This window comes from Orycteropus afer, unplaced genomic scaffold (genome assembly GCF_000298275.1).
Source record: "Orycteropus afer afer isolate SDZICR_OR568_19922 unplaced genomic scaffold, OryAfe1.0 scaffold00062, whole genome shotgun sequence".
NCBI lineage: Eukaryota > Metazoa > Chordata > Mammalia > Tubulidentata > Orycteropodidae > Orycteropus > Orycteropus afer.
The window spans coordinates 4,662,730-4,674,743 of NW_006921649.1; positions in this window are offsets into that span (position 1 = coordinate 4,662,730).

Consider the following 12,014-nt stretch of genomic DNA (forward strand, 5'->3'; position numbering starts at 1 on the left):
TAGTTTCATGAAGTAGTATTTTGTAGTTTCCTTTGTATAGGTCTTTTATAATAGTGTTTTGTAATTTAGTTTAGTTTTTTTTTGGTATATGTCTTTTGTGTTACTGGCAAGATTTATTCCTAAGTATCTTATTATTTTGGTAGCTTTTGTAAATGGTATTGATTTCCTTATTTCCCACAGTTCTTCATAGTATCCTAATATTACTCTTTTTTTCTCAGTTGGTTCTGTTGTGATGTCACCCATTTCATTTGTTATTCATGTTATTTGCTTCTTCTCCTTCTTTTCCTTTGTAAAGTTTGCCAGTGGTTTGTCTATTTTATTAATCTTTGCTGGTGTAGAGGAATTAAACTGATTTTTGTGTGTTGATCTTGTACCCTGCCACTATGCTAAATTTTCCAAAAAGCTTCTAGTAGTTTTCTTGCTGAGTCTCTTGGGTTTTTGATATATAGGATCATATCATCTGCAGAAGGAGCTCTGGTAGCATAGTGCCTAAGGCCCTTGACTGCTAACCAGAAGGCTGACGGTTCAAACCCACCAGCCACTCCTCGGAAGGAAGATGGGGCAATCTACTTCCATAGTGATACTGCCTCAGAAACCCAAGGAGGGGTCGCTATGAATCGGGTCCAACTCGACGGCACACAACAACAACAACATCATCTGCAAATAGGGATAGTTTTGTTTCTTCCTTACCAATTCAGATGCCTTTGATTTCCCTTTCTTGCTTTATTGCCCTGGCTAAGACTTCCAATACAATGTTGAATAGAAGTGGTGATAGAGGACATCCTTGTCTAGTTCCTGTTCACAAGAAGAATTGTTTCAGTCTCTCTTCATTGAGAATATGTTGGCTGTTGGTTTTACATATATTCCCTTTATTATGTTGAGGAATTTTTCTTCTATTCTTATTTTTCTGAGAGTTTTTATCAGAAATGGGTGTTGGATTTTATCAAATGCCTTTTCTGCATCGATGGATAAGATCGTGTGACTCTTTTCCTTCATAACACTTATGTGATGGATTACATTGATTATTTTTCTAATGTTGAACCATACTTACATGCCTGGTATGAATCCCACTTGGTCATGAGGTATTATTATTATTATTATTATTATTATTATGTTATTGGAGTCTACTGTCTAGGATTTTGTTGAAGATTTTTGCAACTCTATTCATGATGGATATTGGTCTGTAGTTTTCCTTTCTAGCATTGTCTTTGCCTGGTTTGGTATCAGGGTTATGCTCGCTTCATAAAATGAATCTTTTTTCTATGTTCTGAAATAGTTTGAATAGGATTGGTGGCAGCTCTTCTCTGAATGACTGGAAGAATTCCCAGTGAAACCATCTAGGCCAGGGGATTATTTTTGTTGGTGATTTTTTCATGACCTGTTCAATTGCTTCTTTTGTTATGGATCTGTTCAAATTTTCTACCTCAGTCTGTGTTAGTTTAGGTACGTTGTGTGTTTCTAAAATTCTATCAATTTCTTCTAAGTTTTTAGATTTGTTGGAGTACAGTTCTACATTAAGGGGGGAAAAAAACTTCACTGCTGTTGAGTCGATTCTGATTCATAGTGACCCCTCATTGGGTTTCCGAGGTGGTATCTTTACAGAAGTAGATTACCCAGTCTTCCTTTCAAGGAGTGGCTGTTGTGTTTGAACTGCCAGCCTTCTGGTTAGAAGTCACATGCTTAGGCACTACAACACCAGAGCTCCCACAGTTCTTCATAGTATCCTAATATTCTTTTTTATCTCAGTTGGTTCTATTGTGATGTCACCCATTTCATTTGTTATTCATGTTATTTGCTTCTTCTCCTTCTTTTCCTTTGTTAAGTTTGGCAGTAGTTTGTCTATTTTATTAATCTTTTTAAAGAACCAACTTCTACTCTTGTTGATTTTTTTTTTTTTTCTATTTATTTTGCTTTGAATCTTTCATATTTCTTTTGTTCTGGTGACTGTAGGCTTTTTTTTTTTTTTTGCTGCTCTTTTTCTAATTGTTGGAGATATTGGCTTAAGGTGTTCATTTGGGCTCTTGTTTTTTGATGTGTACATTTATTGCTATAAATTGCCTTCTGATCACTGCTTTTGCTGTGTCCCAAAGATTTTGACATGTGTATTTTCATTCTCCTTTGATTCAAGGAATTTTTTAATTTTGTTTTTTATTTCTTCTATTACCCAGTCATTTCTAAAGAGGGAGTTATTCAGTCCATGTATTTGCTCTTTTTTGCATTGGTCTTCCTGTGGATATTTCTAATTTTATAGCATTGTAATCTCAGAAGATGCTTTATCGTATCTCAATGTATTTAAATTTATTGATGCTCACTTCGGGGCCTAACATATAGTCAACCCTGGAGAGTTTTCCATAAGTGCTGGAAAAGAATGTATATTTTGCTGTTGTGTGAAGTGCTCTATAGCTGTCTATGAGGTCAAGTTGGTTGATCATATTGTTTAGTTCTTCTGCATGTTTGTTGAGGTTTTTTTTTCCAGTTCTTCTATCTTTTAACAGAAGTGGTGTTTTAAAGTCTCCTACCCACCAGCCGCTGCCCACCAGGTAGCTGGGCTTTCTCTTTAGGAGCTCTAGTAGCATAGTGCCTAAGGCACTTGACTGCTAACCAGAAGGCTGGCGGTTCAAACCCATCAGCCACTCCTCAGAAGGAAGATGGGGCAATCTACTTCTGTAGTGATACTGCCTTGGAAACCCAAGGAGGGGTTGCTATGAGTCGGGGCTGACTTCACGGCATATAACAACAACAACAACTATTATTATGGAATTATCTATTGGTCTTTTCAATTATGTTAGTCTGCTTTATGTATTTTGGGGTCTTTTATTGGGTGTGTAGATATTTATTATGGTTATGTCCTCTTGTCCAGTTGATACTTTAATTATGGTTATGTCCTCTTGTTCAATCAATATTTTAATTATTATATAATGTCCTTCTTTGTCTCTTATGGTTGTTTTAGTCTTCAAGTCTATTTTATCAGAAATTAATATTGTCACTCCTGTTCCTTTTTGGTTGCCATTTGCTTGGTATATCTTTTTCCAACCTTTGATATTTAGTCTATTTTTGTCTTTGTGTCTAAGTTGAGTGTCTTGTAGACAGCATATTGATGGACCATGTTTTTTTATCCACTCCATAACTCTCTGTCCCTTGAGTGGTAGATTTAATCCATTTATATTCAGTGTAATTATAGACAAGTATGGATTTATTAATATCATGTAGTTTTGTGTTTTTTTTTTTTTTGTGGTGTTGCTGATTTAAAGAAATCCATACAATTTTCTGTGCTGAGCTCATTTGTTTATGAGCCATGTTATTTTCTCCTTCATTAATGTTTAGTTTTTGCTAAATATTTGTGCTTGTTCTCTTTTTTATTTTGATGCCAAGGTTTATTTTATTTTATCGAGGTTACCTGTGATTTATAATTTTCTTCCCAAGTTTAAAACAGTCTGTTCTATTTTGCAATTATTTTGACTTCCTCAACATTTAGAAGTTATTTAACTATAGTATGTATTCCCTCTTTTTGGTTTGTAGATGTCCTCATTTACCAATTGATGTCTAGTGCACTGTATACAGTCTTGTAAGCTTGTATTCTTTTGGATACTTCTATACCTCAATTGGTTTCTGGGTTTTGTCATCATATGAGTTAATCATTGGTTGTTGTTGGCTGTTGTTTGTTCTCTGTCTAAAGTACTACCTTTAGCACTTTTGTAAGGTTGGTCTGGTTTTAACAAATTCCCTTAATTTCTGCTTATCTGAAAATTTCCTAGTTTCATGTTCATATTTGATAGACATTTTTGCTGGGTACATATTCTTGGTTAGAAATTTTTTTCTTCAGGGTTTTATATATATCATCCCATTGCCTTTGTGGCTACGTGGTTTCTGTTGAGAAATCAGAGCTTAGTCCTGTTAGTTATCTTTTCTAGGTTACTTTATTTTTCCCATGCTGCTTTCAGGGTTCTTTCTGTCTTTGGTTTTGGTGAGTTTGATGATGATATATCTTGGTGATTTTCCTTTGGTCTCTATCCTGTTTGAGGTTTTTTGAACTTCTTGAATGGATATATTCTCATCTTTCATCATATTAGGGAAATTCTCTTCCAGCACATCTTCAACAATTTTCTCTGTGGTTTTATCTGTCTCTTCCTGTTCTGCAATTCTGGTTACACATAGGTTTTTCCTCTATGATACCTCAAGTGAATCTTAGGCTTTCTTCATTAAATTTTGACCTTTTTGTCTGTTTGATCCCTTAACAAGATAGTATTGAGGTATTTGTCTTCAATCTCATTAATTCTGTCTTCTGTCAATTCAATTCTTCTCCTTTCCCCATTCAGTGTGTTATCTGTTTCTGAAATCTTAGTAGTAAACATCTGGGTTTCTGTTTGTTGTTTTTGTATTGTTTCTAAGTTTTTATTTTGTCAATTTGTTCTTGTATTTTTTTCTTAAGTTGTTCTAGAGTTTTGTCTGTGTTTTACTGAATTTTGTCAGTGTTTTCCTTGATCTGTCTCTCAATTCATTGAAGGTACCCAAATATAATTCTTTTGAATTTCTTATCAGGGAGTTCCAATGCTGCTTCTGGATTTGTATCCTGGTCCCTTGCGTCTACCACTTTATCTTGCCTTTTTTGTGTGTGCAGTGTGATTATTTGTTGTCTCTAAGACATTGTGGTGGTGTTGTATTTATGTTTAATTTGTGGTTCTATGGTGGCATGATTCACAGAATTTTTTTTCCCTTCCCACTTTATTTATTTATTTATTTTGATATGTCTGTGTGAGCAGGGTACTGTGTACCTCTCATTCATTAGTTGTTAGCACTTAGGCCCTCACCACACATCTCCTGGTAGGAGTGATAGAGAATGAAAGTGTATGCACAGATCTCTGTTAGCTGCTCATGACAAGAAGTTGAAGGTGAGTTGAGCTGGTATTGACCACCATCTGTCATTGGTCAGTTAGTGCAAAAGGAAGTAGTGGCCCTCACTCAGTGGATGGGGCTGCAGGAGGTACAGGTATCATTGGGTTGTGTGGGAATGTTGTCTCTCACTCAGTTAGGTGAAAAAAAAAAAAAAAACACCAAAGAAAAACAAAATCAAGAAATCAAAAACTCAAACCACATAAACAGAGGTAAAATCACACACACAAAAAGAAATGCAATAAATAAGAAAAAAAAAATGAAAATATATTAAAAAGGGATAAAAGAAGGACAATGAGATAAAGAGACAGAAAAGAAATGCCAAATATCTGATGGAGGGAGGAATGAGAGAAAAGAGAGAGAGGTATAGGAATAGGGAAAATTACAAAAGGAAAAACAAGGGATGGGAATAACCAAAAGAAAAGAAAAGAAGGGAACGAGGAAAAGGGAAAATTAAAATAAAAAGAAGAACTAAGGATAAAAAAGAACAAAGAAGAAGAAAGGAGGAAGATGAAAAAAAACAATTTAAAAACAAACAAAAACAAAATTGTCGTGTATGCAGCTAGGCTTTGCCAGGGCACAGCCTGGGCTAGAATCCCCACAGGTCAAGCAACTTCATGATAGGTGGGTGGAGGTGGGGGGGGGTGGCCACACCCTTGTTAACCAAGTGGGCACGGGGCACATGAATAACAAAGGGAATATCACACCTCTCCAGTCTTCAACCTACAGTGTGGTTGCTGTGCTGTCCTTGGCAGGCGGAGTCCTCTCCCAGATCACAGTCCAAGGCAAAATGCCACCTACACACATTCAAAATGGCTATGCCAGCTGCTTGCAAACACCCAAAATGGCTGAGCTCTCAGGGGAGCCACCAGCGGTCCACAGGTCCATCTGTCTTCCTCCTCATTGTTCTCCCTTCTGGTAATCAGGCTTCAATGTAGTCCCTGCCTGTGCAGTCCTTGGTGAGCAGAGCCAATTCTCAGGTTGTTATCGGGAAATACGCAAAATGACTGTGCTCTCAGAAGAGCCAGCAGTTCACAGCTCATCTGTCTCCTTATTCACTGTTTCGTTCAGTTTCTTCTACTACTTGGTATTTAATCCACTTCTTTGTCCTTCCCTTCAAAACTGAGGGTTCCAGGATCATCTTCTGTATTGGTTTCAATTGTATCTTATAGTTTTGTTGCAAAGAATATGTTGGTCAACCTATTTTGTCATCTTGGTGGAACTCCTTCTTATTCTGGTTTTAAGCTAGTGAAATCTATGTCAGACTTTAACCTACAGAACTGAAAGATAATTAATCTGCATTGTTTTAAGTCACTTTAAAAAAAAGAAAAGAAATCTTGATGTGGTACATAATTGTGGTTTCCTTTTAAAAAGGATAAGATAAATAAGGTGTTCAAATAACTGTGCTGTTAATAATAAATAAGTACATAAATAAATAAATAAGTTTATGCATTAAGAGAGGAATAATTACTGTTAAAGGAAGATTGAGGGAGGAAGTCTTAATGGCATGGTACTGTCATTGGGTTACAGATTCTACTTCCAGAATCCTACTCTAGCTCTTTTATTTTCTTGTTGTAAGGTCCTGATCAAAATTTCTAAACCTTACCTTTAATATCTATAAAGGGAATATCATGATATGAAGGGAAAACCTGACTATTTCATGATACATAGGTGTCTACTTCCTTAGTGATACTGCCTCGGAAACCCAAGGAGGGGTCACTATGAGTCAGGGCCGACTCGACGGCAAACAACAACAACAACAGGTGTCTTAGTTATTTGGTGCTGCTATAACAGAAATACTGTAACTGGATAGCTTTAATCAACAGAAATTTATACTCTTGCAGGTTGTGTTGCTGTTGTTATTTGCCATCGAGTAGGCCCTGACTCACAGCGACTCATCCTTGGGTTTCCGAGGCAGTATCACTAAGGAAGTAGATTGCCCAACCTTCCTTCTGAGGAGTGGCTGATGGGTTTGAACCACCAGCCTTCTGGTTAGCAGCCAAGTGCCTTAGGCACTATGCCACCAGAGCTCCCTCTTGCAGGTTAGAGGGCTAGAAGTCTGAATTCAGGGTGTCAGCTCTAGGGGAAGGCTTTCTCTTTCTCAGTCCTAAGAGAAGGTCCTTGTCTCTTTGCAACCTCTAGGAGCCTGGCATTCCTTGGAGATGTACATGTGTCTTGACATCAGTCTTACACTAGGTATGGAGGTTCTCAGTCCAGGGACCCTGGGTCCAAAAGATGTGCTCCACTCTTGGCTCTGATTTCTTAGTGGTAGTCTTAGTCTCTCCTTCTCTTCTGGCTTCTCTCTCCTCTCATATCTTGTAAGCTAAAAGGTGATGCAGGTCACACACACCCCAGGGAAACTCCCCTTACATTAGATAAGGCCTGTCACTTGAGTAAAGGTGTATCTTACCCTAAGCCTCTTAAAACTAATTGGCTGAGCAGATCAGATCATTCCATGAGGGATGATTACTTCATTACATAACTGCCAGATTATATCATTACATAACTGCCAAACCACTGAGAATCATGGCCCAGCCAAGTTGACACATACTATTGAGTGACACAATTCCATCCTTGACAACAGATAAAGTTCAAATTAAGTAGTGAATGGGGAAATCTTTTGTAGGCTTCCATTTGAATATCAAATTAAAATTGCTGCTACTGTTACTGTTAGTATTATTTTATTCCATGCCCATAGGCCAGAACTACATTCATAAAATATTGTTTAAAACCACTGAACTAAGTAAAACCAACTAAACAAAACCAACAAAATCCTTTCAGGTAGAAAGGAAAGAATCAAACATTCCTTTTTTGTTGTTATTGATCTTGAGAATGCAACTGGCAATAAATGCCCAGGTATTTGGTGCATCTTGCCTCTGTGACAGTGTTTTAACTTGTCCTTAGAAACAATCATCAATTATTTTTGTCTGGTTAGGTATGCTGGATGTGAAAATCTTTGTCCTTCTTGCTTCATAACATCATTAAAAGCTTTGGGCAAAATAAAACTGGTGATAGTGGTTTTTTTTTAAAACTTATAAAGAAATATATATGTAGAGTGGGGAGTAATTATTATTTTAACAGTTCCAGATGTGTATCTAGTTAATTTGGGTCATCTACATGAAAAAATGTCAAACCAAACTCACTGCCATCAAGTTAATCCTGACTCATAGCCAACCCCTTTGGGTTTCTGAGGTGCTAAATATTTGTGGAAGGAAGATTGAGCTATCTACTTCCATAGGGTTACTGCCTTGGAAACCCAAGGAGGAATTTCTATGAGTCAGAGACAAATCAATGGCCCATAACAAAAACAACAACAAATCTTTGCAGAAGTTGATTGCCTAACCTTCCTTCTGCAGAGTGGCTGGTGGGTTTGAACCGCTAACTTTCAGGTTAGCAGTCAAATGCCCTAGGCACTACACTACTGGAGTTCCTACATGAAATTTGATGGGATGATATCCATATGCCTACAAGGAAGACTAGTTATTACTACTATTATTCAAATTTAGTGGTTGCACTAAAGGCAAAGATGAAGGAATTGATCTTTACTTTTCCAGCCTGAAATTAACCAAACATGCAATCAAGATGTAATGATTATTACTGGTGATTGGAATACAAAAGTTGGAAACAAAGAAGAATCATGTGTAATTGGAAAATATATCCTTGATGATAGAAATGGCACAGGAGATTGCATGATGGAATTTTGCAAGAAACTTATTCATTGCAAATACCTATTTGCAACAACATAAATGGCAGCTATACATGTGGCTCTTGCCAGATGGAATAAAAAGGAATCAGGTTACCTATATCTGTCTAAAGAGGTGATGGAGAAGCTCAATATCTTCAGTCAAAACAAGTTCAGGAGCTGACTGTAGAACCATCATTGCTCATATGAAAATTCAAATAGAAGCTGAAGAAAATTAAAAGAAGCCCACCACAGCCAAAATATGACCTTGATTATATCCCTCCTGAAATTAGAGACCATTTTAAGACTAGATTTTATGCACTGAAAAGCAGATGAGTTGTGGGATGACATCAAGAACATCATACATCACAATGAAGAAGGCTAACACTCCTTAAAAAGGCAAGAAAGGAAGAAAAGTCCAAATTAGATGTCAGAAGAGACTCTGAACCTAGGTCTTGAATGAAGAGTAGCTAAAGGGAATAGAGGAAATCATGAGATAAAAGACCTGAACAAATTTCAAAGGCAGCTCTAGAAGACAAAATAAAGTATTATAATGAATTGTACAAAGACCTGGAGTTAGAAAACCAAAAGGAAAAACATGCTTGGCGATTCTCAAGCTGAAAGAACTGAAGAAAAAATTCAAGCCTCAAGTTGCAATATTGAAAGTTCTATGGGCAAAATATTGAATGATGCAGGAAGCATCAAAAGAACATGAAAGGAATAAACAGAGTCACTGTACCAAAAATTGGTCGATGTTCACCTATTTCAGGAGGTAGCATATGATCAAGAAACAGTGGTGTCAAAGGAAGAAGTTAAAGCTGCACTGAAGGAACTGGCAAAAAACAAGGCTCTAGGAATTGACAGAATACCCATTGTGCTGTTTCATCAAGTGTCTGCAGTGCTGGAGGTGCTTTCTCATTTATGCCAAGGAATTTGGAAGAAACCTACCTGAGCAACTGACTGGAAGAGAACAATATTTGTGCCTATTCCAAAGAAAGGTCACCCAACAGAATGTGGAAATTAACAATATCATTAATATCATATGAAAGCAAAATTTTGCTGAAGACAATTCAAAAATGCTTGCAGCAGGATATTGACAGGGAACTCCCAGAAATTCAAGTTGGATTCAGAAGAAGACATGGAATGAGGGATATCATTGCTGATGTCAGATGGATCTTGGGTGAAAGCAAAGAATACCAGAAAGATGTTTACATGTATTTTATTGACTACGCAAGAACATTCAACTGTGTGGATCATAAAAAATTATGGATAACATTGCAAAGAATGGGAATTTCTCATAAACACTTAACTGTGCTCATGAGGAATCTGTCCATAGACCAGGAGGCTGTGGTTCAACCAGAACAGGGAGATACTACATGGTTTTAAAATCAGGAAGGATATGTGTCAGGGTTGTATACTTTTACAATACTTATTCAATCTTTATGCTGAGCAAAAAATCTGAGAAGCTGGTCTATATGAAGGAGATTGGAGGAAGATTGGCATTGGGATTGGAGGAAGACTCGTTAACAATCTACAATATGCAGATGAGACAGCCTTGCTTGCTTAAAGTGAAAATGATGTGAAGCATTTACTGATGAAAATCAAAGATTGCACTCTTCAGTATAGACTACACCTCAAACCAAAACTAAACCCATTGCCGTCGAGTTGGATCCGACTCATAGGGACCCCTCCTTGGATTTCCAAGTTAGTATCACTACAGAAGTGGATTGCCCGACCTTCCTTCCGAGGAGTGGCTGGTGGGTTTGAACTGCCAGCCTTCTGGTTAGCAGTCAAATGCCTTAGGTATAAAGAAAACAAAAGTCATTACAACTGGACAAATAAGCATTGTGATAAATGAGAAAAGATTGAAGTTGTCAGGGATTTTATTTCACTTGGATCCACAATCAACACCCATGGAATCAGCAGTCAAGAAATCAGATGTAGCATTTCACTGAGCAAATCTGCTGAAAAAGGCCTCTTTAAAGTGTTGAGGAGCAAAGATATCCTTTTCAAGACTAAAGTATGCCTAACCCATGCTGTGGTATTTTCAGTCACCTCATATGCATGTGAAAGGTGAACCATGAATAAGGAAGAATGAAGAAGAGTTAGACACTTTGAATAATGGGGTTGGCGGAGAATATTGAAAATACCATGGACTGCCAGAAGAACAAACAAATCTGTTGTTCAAGAAGTTCAGCCAGAATGTTCCTTGGAAGCGAGAATGGCCAGACTCCATCTTCTTTGGTCATGTTGTCAGAAGCAACCATTCCCTCATGAAGGATATCATGTTGGGCAAAGTAGAGGGTCAAAGAAAAAGGAGATGACCCTCGATGAGGTGGTTTGACACAATGGGTACAATGATGGGCACAAATATAACAAGGATTGTGAGGATGGCAGAGGACCGGGAAGTGTTTTGTTCTGTTGGACACAGGATTGCTATGAGTCGGGGCTGACACACCAGCACCTGACAACAAGAACAACATGAAAAATAAGGAGCCCTGATGGTGTAAATGGTTAAACACTCTGCTACTAACTGAAAGGTCAGCAGTTCCAACTCATCCAGCCTCCTTATGGAATAAAGTCCTGGTGATCTTATTCCAAACAATTATACCAGAGAAACCCTAGGTTCTACTCAGTCATATAGTGTCTCTATAAGTTGGAATGGAATCAATGGCATAAAAAACAATATCATATGTAAAATAATTCAAATTGTAAACTTTAAACGAAAATGTGTGTTTAAATAACACATTAAAACACTAAGCATAAAAGAGGCATTCAGTTATTACTTTTATTAACCATATTGTTATTACTAATCATTAAATCCTCAAGTTTCCTGTTTCAGTAGTTTCAGATAATTTCACATTCTTCTGCGATGCAGGACACAAGTGATCAAAGTCTGGGAGTGGATATTTCTGAGTAAGCTAAAAGCCTAGCACAGCTCATTCTCAGAATCTAGGATTACTATAGACAAGTATTGAAAATTTTGGCCTAAGATGTAGATTAATCAAAGGGAGGTCAAGCTTTGGGATCTGGCCTAAAACTCTTATAATTGGCAAGACAAAGACTTTCCTCATCATTTCTTCACATTCAAGCTATGACCACCTGGTTGCCTGTCTCAAAAAATGCTGGGCCGGCAAGCTGTCAGAGTTAACATGAAGGGTGGTGTAATGGCAATTCTTTAGCTGACATTATTGACTTAGAGCTGGGGAAATAAAAAAGGGAAAGGTTTTTTTTTTTGGATCAGCAATTCTACCTCCAAATTCTGACAAGCCATCCTGTCTTCAATTATCTAAGACTGGGTAGAAATTCACAAGGCAAAATTAGATTAGCTTTTTTTTTTTTTTTGAATTTACTTTTTTTTTTTTATTATTAGGATTTGGGTGAAGATTTACAGAGTAAATTCACTTTTCATACAGCAGTTCACATATACTTTGTCTCATGT